The sequence below is a fragment of the Nicotiana tabacum genome, chromosome 13, assembly GCF_000715075.1.
Source record: "Nicotiana tabacum cultivar K326 chromosome 13, ASM71507v2, whole genome shotgun sequence".
NCBI classification, from domain to species: Eukaryota; Viridiplantae; Streptophyta; class Magnoliopsida; order Solanales; family Solanaceae; genus Nicotiana; species Nicotiana tabacum.
The window spans coordinates 133,306,278-133,325,320 of NC_134092.1; the positions used below are offsets into that span (position 1 = coordinate 133,306,278).

The following is a 19,043-nucleotide window of genomic DNA, read 5'->3' on the forward strand; positions in this document are numbered from 1 at the left end:
ACGGGGGGACGGGGACGTTTGCTTCTTTTTCTTTTTCCTTTTAAATATTATCAATGGGGTATAAATTTAGTATTTTTCTCTTTTTACTTTGAGTTAGGACACGTATCACGATCTTATTGGTGCGTGACATTACACGTATTTTTAAAAACTGGTCAAGAAAAAAGCGGTGTGTCTTTTGTACACTTTAGAAAGGTTAAGTGTGCAAGGTAATTCTTGTCCGTAAAAAATGTAACAGGGATTTGGTCCACAAATCTTAGATGTAAATTTTTTCTTTAATTTATAGAAATCTTTTAAAAAAATTATTTTGGAGTTGCGTGACTTTCATTTTCTTCCTTGTAATTTACTTTTGCTGCATTTCAAGCTGAGTTTTTCATTGATGAGTTTCATACCTACCGTCAAAGAGGGTGCTGAAATAATTGAAATTGTTATACTCTTATCCAGATATATTTTGAAGTGAATGATAAGAATAAAGTGGGAAAAACGTAACGAAAAGATCTCATTCCCTCTCAACAACAACAACAACATCCCAGTATAATCCCACAAGTGGGATCTGGGGAGGGTAATATGTACGCAGACCTTACCCCTACCCCGAGGGGCAAAGAGGCTGTTTCCAGGAGACCCTCGGCTCAAGAGAGCAACAAGAGACAATTTATTAGTACTATCAATAGGCTCATAATAAAACATATAATACATAACATAAAATAAAAATAACAACAATATAAGAAATATAGGAAATACGAAAATGATGGAGAAAAGGATGTAAGGTATACTAATATCCAATAGATATAGCGCTGCATCAGTAGCTGATCAGTAGCATCCTAAGACTAACTCCTAAATGGTTAGTCTCACTCTAGTGCGCTGTATTAATATTCACAAACTACCCTCTAACCTACAACCTTAATGCTCGACCTCCACAACTCCCTGCCAAGGGTCATGTCCTCAGAAATCCTAAGTCGTGTCATGTCCTGCCTGATCATCTCCCCCAATACTTCTTAGGCCTCCCTCTACCTCTCCTCGTGCCCACCGCCGCCAGTCGCTCACACCTCCTCGCTGGTGCATCAGTGCTCCTCCTCTGAATGTGCCCGAACCATCTGAGTCTTGCTTCCCGCATCTTGTCCTCCAAGGGGGCCACGCCCACCTTCTCTCGAATATCTTCATTCCTAATCTTGTCCATCCTTGTATGCCCGCACATCCACCTCAGCATCCTCATCTCATTCCCTCTCGTTATTTCATTTATTATGATAGAAATTATTGAAGCTATCAAGAAGGCTGTAATTCATTGTGTAGTATTTAAATATTATATTAAAATGAGGTGAAAAAAAACAGGAAAAAAGATAAATGTGAGTGAAGGCTAAAGTGAGGTGTCACATAAGCTTTTTCATTCCCTACTTTATATCTATACTAGTGTAATGGTCCGCGCTTCGCGTGCGGTTATTAACAAAAATTAAAAAAAAAATACAATTGAATCTTATTGACATAATAACTCATTTAAATTATTATATGAAATCTTCTTTAAAAAGCTATGTAACACATTAATGATACGCTATTTTTCAGTCAGTACTATTGTTGTGTCTTGCCAGAGGCCTTCTAAAGGCTGATGAAGCAAGACAATATTAGTATTGGTATTGATAAAATCGGGAAACAGTTTGATTAAGGATAAATTTCTACTATCTCATTTACTGATTTCAATGCCTAATAGTAAGACACATAAAATAAACTTCCGGGGTCCATAAAGTGCCAAAATTTAGTTTCTATAAAATGTCAAGCAAAAATATCACGCACCATCATGACAAAAACACAACAAAAGAAAAAAAATAAAGAAAAATATCATCCATTTAAATTTTCATATTTCCAAGTGAAATCATCTTTAATTAAGATTCCTCTTTCTGTGTATATATCATTCAAATCTAGAATCCATACTATGCTAAAGGTAAATTAATACTACTAAATAAGTATCAAGTAAATTCATCATAATAAACCCCAAAAAATTATTTATTCAAGTCTTTGTTTGAATTTACATACAAGTATATCAAACGGGTATCAAAATTGATCATCACGACAAATACATTAAAAATATTCACATATACAAGTTCATATGTTTGCATACAATATTAACCATTTCTCCTCCTAAATGGTCCTTTGAATTTCTTTTGCATTGTGTATGTGGACTAATTTATGGAAAAGTTCTAATTGGCCGTGACTTTCTATTTGTGGTTTCCATATTTGCGCCCGTCAATATTTTTACCTTCAGCTTGAGAAGCACAAATTCCCAGCATTTGAAGCAATATATTTTTTTAATATTACATATGACTAATAAATATTATTGATAGAAAATGATATCGATCTTTAACAAGAGTCAAGGAGCACAGAACCTAATGATGTTAGATATTCAATCCTTAGAAATATTTGTCGAAAATGATAAGCTAGAGGATCTAACATTGTCTTACATACTCTCCTTGACAGCTTTGGTTCCATTTTCTCCCTAGAAGATATTGAGAAAATGAGATTTTGATTATGGAGAATCCTCGTTACAGTTGTTTCTTTTAACAAATGGATATTAAAAGAGGTAAATAAATAATTATAGAAGGGAAAAGTTGAATGTTATAATTTTAGAGACATTAGGGCTTCTAAAAATTAGGTAAACGATAATTTAGGTGAAAAAGGAAAATAAAAAAGAAAGAAAAGATAAGTACCTTTGATGGCCTAGTTTGCATATACTTCGGATTATTGGAGGCAGCAAAGTAAAGTGATTACCTTTTATATTGTGATTCTTCACTGTTCTCTTATCACTATTCATTACCATTAATACAATTCTTCATTGTTTTCTTTATTTGCACAATAAATAATAAATAAATACAAACCGGTAAGGCAACTGATATGATATCATATTGTTAATGTTAATTGCCACAATTAGTTACTCTCTCTTTATATTCCATAACTGAAATCTTCCTATCCATAAGTGTCATATGTTTCGTTAGTGGTTCTAGGTAGAAAATGATTTTTGGGTATTAAAATTAGAAAAATCTAAAAAACCCAGAAAGAAGATAAATATGAAAGCTGGCCATATAGAGATGCTACATCAGCTGGCCAATTCTCAGCTTTATATTTATATATAGATATAGATAGATTAACTAAGGAATCTTTGCATTTGACCTAGTATTATCATGATCCGCTTAGAATCACTTGAATGGGAATTTCTTTTAATACATTTTAGGTGTGTTTGCTACGAAGGAAAATATTTTCCGGAAAAATATTTTCGAATTTTCCCATGTTTGTTGGCTTAAAATATTTTCCAAGGGAAAACAGTTTCAAAAACTCTTTCAACGTTCCCCACCCTATTCTCCATCCCCACCAATCCACCCTACCCACGCACCCCAAACCCTACCCCTACACCCTACCCACCCCAAAATAAAATATTTTCTTTTTAGATATCGAGCCCAAATTTCAACGTTATGCTTGTGTGAAAAAGTAAAGTAGCACATTAGTTCCTTTAGATTTGTGTGAATTTTGAAAAGAATATTTAAATTTTTGAAGAAAATAGAGTCGGGAGAGGGGGGGGAGGGGGGGAGGGGGAAGGAGTATAGGAAATATAGGGATTTTGGAGCAAGGTGAGTTGAGGAGAGTAGCATAAAAAATTCTTTTCCTAAAAATATTTTAACTAGAAAATATTTTCCGGAATTTTTTTTTCACTCACCAACCAAACAAGGGAAAATAAGTGACAAAACCACTCATTTTCTGGGAAAGCATTTTTCATGGAAAACATTTTCCTTCGTAGCAAAAACACCCTTCATTGCCTGTTCTATTCACTGGAATAAATCAATCCTCGAATGCTATTAGTTTTCGTCAATACTTATAATTTCAAAATATGAACATCAGTTTTCGTCAGTCACCTGCCAACTCGATAAATAGAATGAGGTTAAATCTAGCCACACTACTGTTACCGGTTTGATTAAGTCACTAAACATGTTTAATAATCCAAATTTGCAAAAAGCAAAAGTATCCAAAAATCAGCAAAATGGGGGGGAAAATATTACTGTTTCATTCCAAAAAATTTCTATTCTCTCTGCACTACAGGAAAGTTTTAGTACAACATAGCAGAAAACGGTCAGAAGCTATTGATTGAAACGGCAGATGATTTTATCAATCAGATGAAAAAAAGAAGAATAAGAATTAAAATCTTACCTTATATTAATCTTTTTTTATCCATCTCTATATCTACATTGTCAAGCTCTCTGGGTTCTCAACAATCTTTGAGAATGTTTGAAGGAAGGCTGCCAAGTCAGCACCATAAATAATCCGGTGATCTGCCGTGACATTCACCTGTATAACATAATAAGGAGGTTAGGTTAAGAACGTTATGTCATGCAATTTTATACTAGCAGGGCATCGGTTAAGCTTCAAAGCCATGTCTTTACTTTACAATATCAGTAGTTGTACTCTCTTTCAAGCAACACGGTACACAAAGAAATAGACAGAAAACGGTTGGAGCCAGCATAAAATTGGACTGTACCAAAGAGCCAAATATCATTACGCTCATTCCTAAGTTTGCAGCTCGTTCGAGATATAGGACTCATCCAAGAAATGTACATGGAAAGGACAAGCACAAGGAATAACCAATTAATAAATGGTCTGATGATGCAAGTAGATCGGTGAACTAACAAGACTACATCTTCTAGCTTTATGTATATACAGGATGAGCCGAAAGTGTAATTAGACAGGACTAGATGTCTAATCGATGACGATTCAAATATCTAGACTCCGCCATTTCAAAAGATAGAAGAATATGTAACATATATAACTGAAAATAGTATGACCAAAATTGAGAAAATGCAACAGGAATGCCATACGATATGAAAATACCTCTCCAAATGAGAGGCATTATCTACATACCAATACTATATGGGAGTATCTTTCTCACCTCTAATGGCCATCACTTACTACAGGTGAGTATTGTAGAAATTAATGTTAAGATGGATGCATGATGATACAACATTGGATTATATCAGAAATGACCACATGAAATAGAAGGTGCAAATAGCGTTCAGACACCACATAAGGGATAAATAGAACCTCCTCAAAGGAGCTAAAATGTGAGAGCAAATAATAGATTCCTAAAACTTGAAAACTAAAATATGCATACAATGCTAACCTACCAAAAAAGTCTTATATTTAATGTGATGGCATGGGTAATTTGGAGAACTAAAATATGCATACAATGCTAACCTACTACAACCATGTTCACTTTCACTTTTATTTTGTTTTTGTAATGACGATGATATGAGTTGAGCTTAAAGAAAGAAGTGAGGATCCATATCGCTGACCCCAACTTGTTTGGGACTGAGGCGTAGTTATTGTTGTAAATTATGCAATCATAAGGCCACCGATTTCACATGTACAGGAACTGATCATATATTTACACAAATGCGGAGAATACCATGGACCATGATCACAAGATAATTAAAGGAATTAGTGAAAAAATCTGAGCACTCTACTAAACACATTTAGACTATGAGTGGAGTAGCCCAAGAACGTTATAGACCTCCCTGAACGCCCTTTTAAAACTCATGCAGGACAACTATGTAATGCAACAGATAAGAACAGGAATGAACTAATGAAGTAGAAGAAAAGCAGGGCTATGTCTGGATGAATGTGGGTAATAGATCTTTGAGGATATCTCATTGATAACACTTCCGTATTTCATAAACTCAATGTTTGATTTTCAGAGAATCAGAATTTTAATTAGAAGTTAACAAGTGGAAACAATATACAAGACAAACGAATGAAGTTTATTGAAAAAGAATTTAAATAATGAAACAAGATATGAGACCCATAATAGAAGAAAGAAATACAAGGATAAAGCAGTTATTATTAAAATCCTCTCAAAGCTGCCAAACGTTGAAGAAAAACAAGTAACAGGATTTTCTATTGCAATCACCTGAAGGAAGGCCAAGGCTTCTTAGATCTCAATAGGCAGATGGTGGATGTAATACGTTCTGTTTTCAATCTTTCATCATTCAAGGGGAAAATATAATAATGGCTTTCACCACAATTTAGATCAAAACTAAACAAATTTAGTTTTTGTGATGGGTCATGCAAGTTATGCAAGAAACTTATATAAAATAAGAGAGGAGCATTTATATAACTAAAACTTGTTTTTGATTTTCCATCTCCTCCAACTAAACACTCTCTAACCCGACCAACAAAAGAGAGGAAGAAACAAACAGCTTGAACACAGGAACTGGATACAAGACATACCAGCATCTTGTTTTTGACAGAGAAGAAACCTTCAGAGTCAGAGACAACAGTTGGTTTTGATGCTCCAACAGCCATAACAGCCCCATGAACATTATCCCAGTTTCAGAATATTTGCTACTTCCTAAGAACTGAATGACTTGTAAACAGAGAAGAAAATGCTAATCTAATTTCTAACCTGGCCGGGAGGAAGAATAGCATCAAATCTGTCCACACCAAACATGCCTAAGTTGGACAACGTGAAAGTCCCTGAAAACAAAACTTTTCGATGTCAGTACTCAAAGAGTTACACATTTAAAGACAAACAAATCAAATAAAGCAAATTGTTACCTGAATTGTACTCGTGTGGCTGAAGTTGCTTCGCCCTAGCCTTGTCTACCAATTCCTTCCACTTTTGAGACAATAGATAAAGATCCAACTACATCAAAGTAACAAAACGATAAGCATTATATCACTAAACTTTACATATTTCTCGAGCTCACTTGTGAATAGAACCAACCCATGTGAAGAAAATGTTGCTTCATTTAGAAATAGAGAATGTAATTACGCTACCTTGTCAGCATCCTGAAGCACTGGGGTGATCAATCCACCATTAATTGCCACAGCAACAGCAATATTTATACTGCTATTATATGTAAAGCTCTTTCCGTCTTTACAAGTGGCGTTCACAACAGGATGTTGAGCCAGGGCCATTGCTGCAGCTTTAGCTAACAGTGCAGTCATTGTAACACCTTTTGGCTTAACCTGTTATTAATTGAATTTCAAAGCATGTCAAGCCCCAGAATGTAAATGCAAATAGGTATCAGTTCATTTGCCATTTCTATGAAATTCCCACCACAGCATTTGATGCATCAACATAATACAGTCAGACCTCTCTATAACAGCATCTCTATATAATAACCACACTATAAAAGGTAAGTTTTTTCCGAACCGATTTTTATGCCATATTATAATATGTCATTTATAACAGTAACTCACTATATCAGCAAAAAAATTTATAGTATAAATAAAGTTGTTATAGAGAGGTTTGACTATAGATGAACTTACCTTTTCATACAGCGCATCAAGGGCGTTGGTACTAACTGGATATCCAACACGGAATGTGGGAACAGAGAGGCTCTCCATCATATTCTTTGATACTGCAATTTGCATTGTGGTGAAAGGAACAACGGTCGACCCTGGAATGTCAGGAAAGCTAGTTGGAGACGCTTTTGCAGGAGCAGCCGCAGCTGGGATCGGAGCAGCTACTGCAGTGGCAGCGGGGTTGCTTTTAGGAGTAATCCCGCAGCCTTCTCAACATCCTCCGGTGTAATCCTTCCAAATGCCCCCGTCCCAGTCACTTTATTGATATCAACTTTGTGCTGCTTCGCTAACTTCTTCGCATAAGGCGTGGCGACAATCTTAATCTGTCCATGAGGCGGAGCAACTTTGGGGGCAGCAGCGGCAGCATCACTGGTAGTGGTAGCAGCAGGAGAGGTTTCTAGTTCGGATTGGCCTTTGGCTCTAACCTTGGCTTCGGCAATTTCATCTTCAGTCTCAGCTAATAGCCCAATAGGAGCGCCAACAGGAGCGGTTTCGCCCTCATTGACAACGATAGCAGCGAGAATGCCACCGTAGAATGTCTCTACATCCATGTCAGCTTTATCAGATTCAACGACCACAACAGATTCTCCTTTGGAGAGTACGTCACCCTCGGACTTAGTCCAGGAGACAATTTTGCCTTCGGTCATGGTAGAACTGAGAGCGGGCATGAAAATCTCACGGATCTTCGATTGGACAACGGGGAGTTTGTATTGGCGAGGAAATGCCGCCGCCGTCGCCGCCGCGGAAGATCGGAGGGAAGAAGGAGAAGAGATTGTGGAGGAGAATGAGAGAGCTGGCGACTTGGATTGGAGAAGCGCCGCCATTATTGGAAATGCCGAAGTGATTTAGAGGAATTAATTAGTTAAGCTCTTATATGTGAAGAAGAGAAAGAAGAAAGGGGCGGATTAACAGTTGTGGTTATTACTAAAAAATAGTTGTCTCATTTTTTAAGTTATCTCAAAATATTTGTTCAAGATAAAATTAATATTTTTTCTCTTTTTTAATCTTAATAATAATTATTCTTAAAGACGGATATAACACATAAATAGAATAAATATTCAATAAAAAGAGATAATATCTTAAGACATAAATAATGATAGAATAGTCCAATCCCTTTCCTAATTAATATTTTTTAACGGACGTATAAAAAAGAAATACGATACATTATATTAGACAGAGGGAGTATATTCTTGGATGTGAATTTTTTCTTTAATTTATAGAAATCTTTTAAAAAATTTATTTTGGAGTTGCGTGACTTTCATTTTCTTTTTTGTAATTTACTTTTGCTGCATTTCAAGTTGAATTTTTCGTTCATGAGTTTCATACCTACTATCAAAGGCTATGGTGGGACAATTGACAACGAGAACACTTTTTTTAATTTGCACCGGGTGTCCGAGTCTCTAAGAGACCCGACTAATTCCGGGGGTGCACAGGCTCTCGGCAAGGAATTTCACGCAAGTGCACCACGGTTAATTCAGGTTTTACCTAATCTGATGGCCCTTAGAAAGGGTTTGCACCCAGTGGGTTTCGAACTTGAGACCTTGAAATAATGTTGTATTCTGGCCCGGGCCCGGGCCCGGGCCTTAGTGGGCCTAACGGGCCGGGTCTCGCGGTCCCGGGCTTCGTGGTCCTGGGCTCTGGCGGTCCCGGTCTTCGTGGGCTCAATGGGCGGAACCGGCCCGTGACGGGCCTAAGCCCACATGGTCATGTGCTTAACGGGCCGGGCTTGTGGGCTTTGCGGGCCTAGCGAGCTTTTTTTTCTTTTTTTTTTAAGGCAATTTCTTGTAGTATCATGGCTATATTAAAAATATATATGTAGTATATATGTATATCTAATTATTAAAGTGCTTGACGAAAAAGAAAATAACAAAACAATAGTAAAACACTAAATTGTCATGCATAATATATTTTCTTGTAGTATATTATATTGTATCTTATGTATATATATTCTCTTATATATTTTCTTGTAGTATATATATTGTATCTTATGTATATATATTCGCATAATATATTGTATCTTATGTATATATATTGTATCTTATGTATATATATTCGCATAATATATTGTCTTGTAGTATATATATTGTATATTATGTATATATATTCGCATAATATATTGTCTTGTAGTATATTATATTGTATCTTATGTATATATATTCTCTTTTATATTTTCTTGTAGTATATATATTGTATATTATGTATATATTTTCGCATAATATATTTTCTTGTAGTATATTATATTGTATCTTATGTATATATATTCTCTTATATATTTTCTTGTAGTATATATATATTGTATATTATGTATATATTGTAGCTTATAAATAATTCTAAGTATAGACAAAGAAATATTGCGAAAAGAAGCTCATGGGTAGAAGCAATAAATTTTATTACTGTCACACCTCCTTTTTCCGCCCTCGCGGGGGTACAGGAGTTTTTTTCCAATTAAAGGACAGTCGAAACGGGATTTATTTCTTTATTTCAGAGTCGCCACTTGGGAGATTTAGGGTGTCCCAAGTCACCTATTTTAATCCCGAATCGAGGAAAAGAATGACTCTGTATTACAGTCTGCGTACCAGAAATCCGGATAAGGAATTCTGTTAACCCGGGAGAAGGTGTTAGGCATTCTCGAGTTCCGTGGTTCTAGCACGGTCGCTTAACTGTTATATTCGACTTGATTATCTAATATAATACGTATTATAAACTTATGTGCAAATTTTATCCCTTAGCCGCTTTTATTATTCTTTTTATTTATTGTTATTATTTTACGAAAAATTGCAACATTGTGAAAACGTATTTCAAATCACGTCGCAATCGATTGCACCCGTGGTTATCGACACATTTCGACTCCGTTGAGATTTAGATTTGGGTTACATAAATGCACACCCGTATTTAAGGAAATAACATTATTAAATACGCGCCTAGAGCGACTAGCGTGTCATTATTTTGGGTAGGGTCGTGAAATTGGCTAAAACGGCTCCTTCCTAATTCTAAGCAATTAACTGTACATTTATTGAGGGCCCCGAAATCTATACATTTCATTAAGCGAGGCTCATCTCATTTATTTTAAATGGACAAATCTTAAAGCGACTACATTTTTTCTATAAAAGTTAGTCTCTAAAATAAAGAAAGAAAAATCCTAATTAATTACTAGCTTTTATTATTTTAAGAAAACATGACATGCTAATTGCTTGGTTAATACAAATATTGATGAAAAAAAAGGAATTTTACTCTTAATTTCGAAATTATAAATAAAATAAAAATTCAACAACTAATATTCAAAATAAACAAATATAGCTAGATTAAAACTCAACATTGTTATTATTTTAAAAAATATTATTGAGATTAATTATTCACAATCATTTGAAACTAAATTTAACAATAATTACTAAAGCTTATTAGAAAGTTTATTAGACTTAAACGTTCTTCTAATATTACTTAAGCTCAAGTCATGCCTTAATGCCTAATTTACGATGTTTAATTTAAATTCGTGTCTTAGCTAAATTTAGTTACTTGTTCATGATCAACCTATAATCTTGAAGCCTTCATAACTAGTGAATTAACCTATTTTGCCGAACCGATTTATTACAGACTAACTTATGATATTATTTTCTTATTCCAGTTATTATTTAGTAATTCATGAAATAGCTTAAATACAATCAACAAAAGGAACAAAGAAAAAAAACGAAATTAAAACTTCAAATTTTCATTCTTCATATGTATTCACGCTTCATATTTCGGATTACAATAACCAGCTTTTCAGTTGTGTACCTGATATTGGAAGCAAAAGAAAATGAATATGAGAATCAGCAGCAGCAGTAAAATCAGTACAACACAGCAACAATAGCCCAGCAACAGTAACAACCCAGTAACAGACCGGTGGAGTAGTAATCCCAAAAAAAACAAAAGCTTCCAGCTTTGATGAAACAACAATTAATTCTGATTTCAAACAACAAAAGAAAGCACAATGTTTTTTCTTAGGTTTTTTTTTATTTGAAAGCTTAAATATTTTTCGGAATTTTTTATCTCTTAAATGTTCAGCCCTTTTCTCTCTCTTATTTTCAGATTTGTTTCTCTCTCTCGTATCTGTGTATTTTTTTTTCTATCTCTCTCTCTATATTTCTTTTGATTTCAAGACTTCACATATATAACTCATCCCATAAACCTTTCAATTAATTAAAATCAATACTTTTTCTCCCCAACCCATTATCTTTGCACTCATCCCCATTACATTAAATAAACATATCACACCACCACATTTCATTTTGTCCCCCATGCTTCATTTAAAATAATGCAAGATTCCCCTTTAAATTAAATCTTGTCCCCCCTTTATATTAAATAATCATATCACAACCCACCCCATTTCATTTTGTCCCCCATGCTTCAAATAAACAATTACAAAATGTACAATTCCTAAACTACCCCTTCCGACCTTACTGAAATTACCAAACTACCCCTGAACGTATTACAAATTTACCAAACTACCCATCAGCTATAACACATCAATTAATCAAACTTAACCAAAATATAGACAATATGATCAATTTCTAACAATGTTCAAATAACAATATGAACACGGATGAACATCATAACAGCAATATCACATGAACATGATTTTAACAACATTTCAACAACAAATCACATGAACACAAATTGGACAACCAAGAACAACTAAAATTTGATTGAACAATATTTTTAGCAACAACAAACCTATTTTTCGGATTTAAACAACAACAACAATCAAACAAGTATATTTAGATTCCTAAATTCAATAATATTGAACTTAAAATCAATTCTAACAACATTACAACAAACAATTCTTATATTAAACTTTAAACAAGATTATGAGAACAATTCAAGAAATAATCATAAATGGTAAACAAGAAATCAAGCTATACAAATTTCGGATTCAAGATCAATCAAACAAAGTATGAACATGAATGAAAAGATTCAACCACAATAACAAACTTTATTCAAATTTCGAATTGAACTTAAACAAAATAAATAAACATATTCAAATCACTAATCTTCAAATAATCAATTAATCTTTCTTAATTAAATCCAACAAAAAAAATATAACAAAGATACATGATCATGAATGAAATCTATATTAAACAAACAACGGATTCAAGCGATTTAAACTAAATCTAACAATATTAAACCTAAACTAACAATTCCTTTTTTACAAAAATTAAATTAACATGAAATAAACTGAAAATCAATTAATTAAATTTTCATTTGAATCTGAAAATTAAACCAACCAAACATATGAACAAACTAAAAAAAAATTTATTTCAATGATGAACAAACAAAACAAGAATTGAATCATTTATCGATTTTGGATCCGAAAAATATCAAACAAATTATGGACAAAAAATGAAACTCAAAAACCCACTAACCGGATCGAAACAATGACGAACTTGAATGGAAACAAATTTGCCCGGAAACAAATATCGCACCAAAATCATTTGACGCCGAAGACGATCACGAACGGACAAACGAAGAGCTTGAAGGAGAGGTAGCGGACAACCGTGGAAACGATGCCGGACGGGGCAGCAGCAACACAAAAGGTGAGCAACAGTAGATGCTGGACGAAGCAGTCACGCAGCAGCATGAAGTGAGGAAGAAGAAGAAGCAACGATCAACGTGAACTTGAAGAAGAAGAAACACTCGCGATCTTGAAGAAGAAGAAGAAACACGGGCGGCGGGTGTGTGTGTGTTGTGTTGCCGTGGTTGTGTGTGTGTGTATGTGAAGGAGAAGAGGCGGGGGAAGGGCAGCCATGGATGGGGTGTTTGGATGCTTGAAGAAGAAGAAGAAAAGAGAGAAAGAGAAGGGGGGGGGGGGGGCGGATGAGAGAGAGGGATTTTTTAGGGTTTTCTTCCTTCTTCTTTTTTTGTTTTGTTTTGCTTTTTTTTTTTTTTTGAAATGCAAGATAGGGGGTGTTGGGTTATGGATTGGGTCAACCCGGTTTGAAATGGACCGGGTCATGGGGAAGATTGGACAATTGTTTGAGCTTGGGGTTGAAATTTGAAGAAATGGCCCAATCCTATTTTTCTTTGTATTTTTGCTCTCTTTTCTTCTTTTATTTCTCTAAAACTAAATTATAAAAATACTTAAATTATTATTAAGAACTAATTTAAGTTATAAAAGTGCAAATTAACTCCAAATAACAATTAACGCACAATTAAGTAGTAATTAAGCATAAAATTTTATATTTGGTCATTAAATGCTAAAAATGCAAACGATGCCTATTTTTGTAAATTTTTATTTTTTTTTAAACAAACTTAATTACTAACAAATTGTAGAATTAAATCTTACATGCAAAATGCGACATATTTTTGTATTTTTTATTAATTTAGCAAATAAACATGCACAAACAAATACAAATAATTATTCAAAATATCACAAAAATATCACAAAATTGCACATCAAGGAAAATTATTTTATTTTTTGAATTTTTTGGGAGTAATTCTCATATAGGGCAAAAATCACGTGCTTACAATTACCAAAAATGGCATATCTTTCTTAGTCATCCTTCCCCCAATGGAATGAGCACAACAAGGTACTAATACCACCATTAGAAGGAAAAAAAACTGAGGAAGATGTGCCAAAATACAAGTTACATATTATTCTAAGTATTATATCTAACAAATCTCATAAATCTTTCAAGGTTCGGAGGAGGTTGCGTTGGTGGCGGTGGAAAAGAAGCTTGTTCATCACCACTTCCGGGCGAAGCCGAATCCTCCGCAAGTTCCGCTATCATTTCTTCATAAGCTTCATCTATCGCCGGTTGTGCTTCTGCAATTCCAAAGTTTCTTCTTTCCGAGCGGATCCAATCTCTAAACAATACTGATTTTTCCAAGCTATCCCTCATAGACGCTCTATGATCACCTATTTGCAGTCTTGCTTGACTGAAAGCGCTCTCTGATGCAATAGTTGAAGCTTGAATTGATAAAATATCCCGAGCCATCCTTGCAAGAACAGGAAAATGTTTTTCCCTTGCCTTCCACCATTCCAAAAGATCAAAAGAGCCGTCTGGATTCTCCTTTTCAAGTCCCTGAGACAAATAAACTCGAAGCTCATTTAGATGTGAAGTTTCATCATAATTTTCACCTTGAGACCCCCTGAACTCCGTCCAAGATTTAAGAGCTTTTAAGCCCGCAACTCTTTTAGACGATTGTGAGCTAGACGAAGTAGGGGTTGGAATAGTTGGCCTAGCATGCTCTAAGGCAAGTTGATAAGCATTATAAACTGTTTGAGCATTAATCTTAATTGAAGCTTTTGCATCTGCAAGTGTCGCAATTTCCTCATTTGAAAGATCTAAAGCCTTATAAATATTTGAATACCAAAAATGAGGACCTCCCAATTTCATTGTAGGATTTAGCATTGCAGCAAGACCATAAATAGGAGGGATAAGAAAAAAATATTTTTTAAACTTTTGTTTCATTTCATTTATAGCAAGTTCATAAATATCCCCACCCTCACTAAATTCAACAAACAAATCAGATAGTGCTGCAATATAAACTAAACAGTTTGAAATAGTAGGATAATATTGCCCAGAAAATGCATTTGTAGCAATTTGAAAATGTTCTAAAAAATCTAAAAGAATTTTAACATTAGTCCAATCTTGAGTGGTAAGCATTTCATCATCATCCTCACCACCTACCCGAGAATTAAACGTTGCATTAATTGGGTTTCTATATTCATATGCTACTACTAAACTTTTGTACATACAATTTCATCTAGTCGGGCAAGGTTTAGGAACCTTTCTTTCTCTAAGGCCATATTCATCACATTTTTTAAAATACTCTCTAAGTCTACTTCTACGGTTTGAATAAAAAAGCCAATTAAGAGCTATTCTAACCTTTTCAATTTCTATGTTTAATATTCGCATACCATCACCGACAATTAATTGATAAATATGACAAATACATCTAACATGGAAAATATTAGTAAATGCAGGATTTAGTGTTGTTGTAAGCATGCCTATAGCACTGGTGTTACTAGAAGCATTATCCATTGAAATTGCCATTATTTTATCGCTAAAGCAAAAATATCTACAAATATCTGCAATAGTGGTAGCTATAAACTTACCTGTGTGACGCGAATTAATTATTCTATATGCAATTATGCGTTTTTGCATTATCCATTCCTCATCTAATGACTTGTAACAGTTAGATAATCACAATCATTACCACTTCTACCAATATCAGTAGTAATAGAAATCCGATTAGGTATATGAGTAAATAAATACCGCAAATATTGTTCATATTCATGTTTGAATTTATAAATATCACTCTTAACTGTTGCGCGAGGCCAACCTTTATAAGTAGGATTAAAAACTTTTCTAATATAATGAACCCAATTAGGATTAGATGCAAAAGTATAAGGTAAGCACATAACAGTAATCATCTTTGCTAATTCTTCACGATCTCTATTTGGATCGTAATATAAAATACCTTCGGTGACAGTGTTAATTCCTGGTTGAACTAGATTTGAACCTGTACTAGGGTTAACCGCAGAATCTACACTTGTCCCCTCTAGTTGCGCTTTTATTTGAAAAAAATCTAGTCTTATCTCTAGGGTGTGTTTTTATGTGCCTAGTCAGACTACCCGTGCCGCTACGGTCTCCAGTATATTTATGCACCATTAATTTCCCACAAGTTTTACACTTAGCCTTATTTTGTTCTCTTACTTGAGTAAAAAAATTCCAAACTAATGATGTTTCTAGGCGTTTAGCAGGTTCTCTATTAAAAGTAGGAGTTTCTACAGGTGGGTCGACCGGTGCATCAGTTGGGTTATTAAGAGGACTAGTAGGTGTATCATCTAAATCTGGTGCTTGGGTTTCATCATCATCCTCATTTTCCTCATTATTTTCTAAGATGGTTTCATTAGGATAAAGAGCATTCTTAATTTCATCATCTAATCTTTCACCTGGTGCAACATTATGATAAAATTCACTATCGATAAATTGAAAACAAGGGTGATCACTATCAAGAATTACGGAAGGAGGAGGACGTCTAGGTTGGCGACTACTTTCAACTTGCTTATCTTTTCTAGGTCGGGGAGCCGGGGGAAGGGTAGTTGGTTGGCCACTACTTTCACCAGTTTTATCTTTTCATTTACCAAACATTTTTTTCAAAGTAAATGCCATATTAATTATAATTATGCAAACTAAACCACACAAAAATATATTCTAAAAACGTAAGAGTTGAAACGAGTTTACAGGATTGCCGAACAACTTCTTGAAAATTGAAAATCGTTGAACACTTGAAAACTTCAATTCAACAACTTCACAATTTTTTACGAAATTTCAACAATAAATTAAGTAATTGTAGTAGAGAGATTGAGAGATATTGAGAGATATTGATGAATTAGTGAATAAAAATGAAAGAATGAGGGGGTATTTATAGTTGAGAAATGGGGAAAAGTGTAATTATATAAAGTGTGGGGGCCAAATGACCATTTTTTAAACTTAAAAACGGTCATATTTTCAGCCCAAACGGCTAGATTTTAAATATGGCCGTTGGAGAATTTTAATTTTTTTTTTTAAAAAAAATAGCCGTTGGGCCCGCCAGGCCCGCCAGGACCGGCCCAGGCCCGCCCGACGGTCCCGGGCTAAACGGTCCCGGGCTCGTGGGCTCAACCATGAAGACCGGCCCGTGACGGGCTTAGGAGGACCACCAGGACCGGCCCACCCAGGACCGGCCTACCAGGCCCGTTAAGACCTCGGGCCTGGTCCGGTCCGGTTCAGGCCCGGCCCACCGAGCAGCCCTACCTTGAAAGGGAGCAAACCCCAAGGCTCAAGTCAATTTCCACCAGGCCAACCCAACAAGAACACTTTAGTAGGGAATATTTTCATAGTAACAGTTTACGCGCACTCACTTGTAACATTCGCGACGACTTCACAGTTGCCACCAAAAGTAGTGTTATATGACACCATTTGGAGTTGCTGCCTATATTTCTGTGACGACCTCAATAGTCGCCAATAAAAGTAGTGTTATGCGTACCTAAAATCTATTTTGTGGCATATTTGTCTATTTTGTGTCCGATTATAATCGTCATAACAACTAATGATAATACCAATGATAATACAACATAGGCGAATGCGCATTCATATTGGTCCAAGTTTGGTGGAAAAAATTACAGAAAAATTATATGCAAAATAAATTTAAAAATAAGAATTATTTGAAAAAAATATTTTAAAGAACAATTTATTTGGCTTCAACAACTCACTGTTACGTGCTCACTGAAGAACACAATTAGTGCAGTCCTAAAGGATTGGGATGATGAACAATCCTTGAACAAATGTGCACAATTGAACTGAGGAATAAGAGTTGAAGAAGAAGAATATGATCTATGGATAGAATACATAATTTCCCAATGATGATTACAATTAGTGCCCCCTTCCTGTATTTAACCTCCTACCCTTCTCTAACGAGTGCTAACTGTCACACCCCTTTTTTCACAACCTCACTTAATTCGCTTAAATAAATAAACAGATTTCGCAAAGCTCGAAAGGGTTTTTCAATTTTGAAATTGACAAAATTGTGTTCAAAAGGATTAACTCAGAGTCGCCACCTAACATTTGATTTCGATGTGTCCGGTCACCGTTTTTTCTAAAAATAATTTTTCTCCTTTCAAAATACTTGAGACTCCAAAACTAAGTCTGCACCAGAGATTCGGGTAAGGGGTTCATTTGACTCGGGGAGAAGGTGTTAGGCACTCCCCAAGTCCCGTGAAAGTCACGGTTGCATACTTGATCTAGTCGGCTTTTAAAATGTTCAAGTTTGAGTAAAATCACGGAAAAGCAAAATAAACACACACGAAGCTCGATGTCGTCCCCACCTAATAAAAGAAAAAGAAAAATGAAAATAAAATAAAAATACTACAAATTTCTACTTTTGGCCTCCATTTACATTCACTTCGGGGCATACAAAGAAAACACGGTAGTTAGTTTGTGGCCTTGACCTTGAAGGTGGCTGCTTCTGCACTTGCCAAGATAACTTTAATTTCAACTTGGAAGACTTTGCTTGTTACCGACTACCCATTTTCTTTCAACCTTTATCACAGAAAACACCTCCGCTCCATTCGATCCCAATATCCTCTATCTATTGCATTTTGCTCATGAATTGATTTACCAAACTTTTTCATTTCACATGAATCCCAAAGCATGTTGATTGTTACCAACTCAGTGCGCATACTGTTCTTTCCCGACTTATGCCACTTTGATGTGCTTGCCAGACTCGGCTTTGTGATTAAAAATCTGGTAGCAGATTTTAAAATCATTTCTCACTTGTTTCAACAAAAACAGGCTCAAAAGGGACTCAAATAAAACAAGAGGAACAAAATAAGGGAAAAACGAGAAGAGATGATATCTAACAAGAAAATATTTTTACCCAGGAAAAAGAACAAAGAAAAACTAATCTAATTTGAAGGTCATCTCCACTGACCATGGCATGCATTCTGGATTAAACGGCCTGATCTGTCAAGCAAGTCTAATGTTCAATTCTTGTTGTGCCTCTAAGCTGTGAAACTGGGGTTCGACACTCCAATTGTCCCATTTGATCCACAATCCTCAGTTGACTTGTAGTGCCCTGAAGGGTTTTCACCATCAAGCCTCTCTCATTTTGCTCTTTTTCTCAACTCACCGTCGCCTTAAGGTGCCTATGAGGGTTTTCACCGATAAGACTCTCTCATTTATCAT

General features: G+C 35.0%; 1 pseudogene; it reads right to left on the minus strand.

The window, feature by feature from the left end:
• Positions 1-719: 719 nt before the first annotated feature.
• LOC107764553 (dihydrolipoyllysine-residue acetyltransferase component 4 of pyruvate dehydrogenase complex, chloroplastic-like) lies at positions 720-8,201 on the minus strand (annotated as a pseudogene).
• Positions 8,202-19,043: the final 10,842 nt, after the last annotated feature.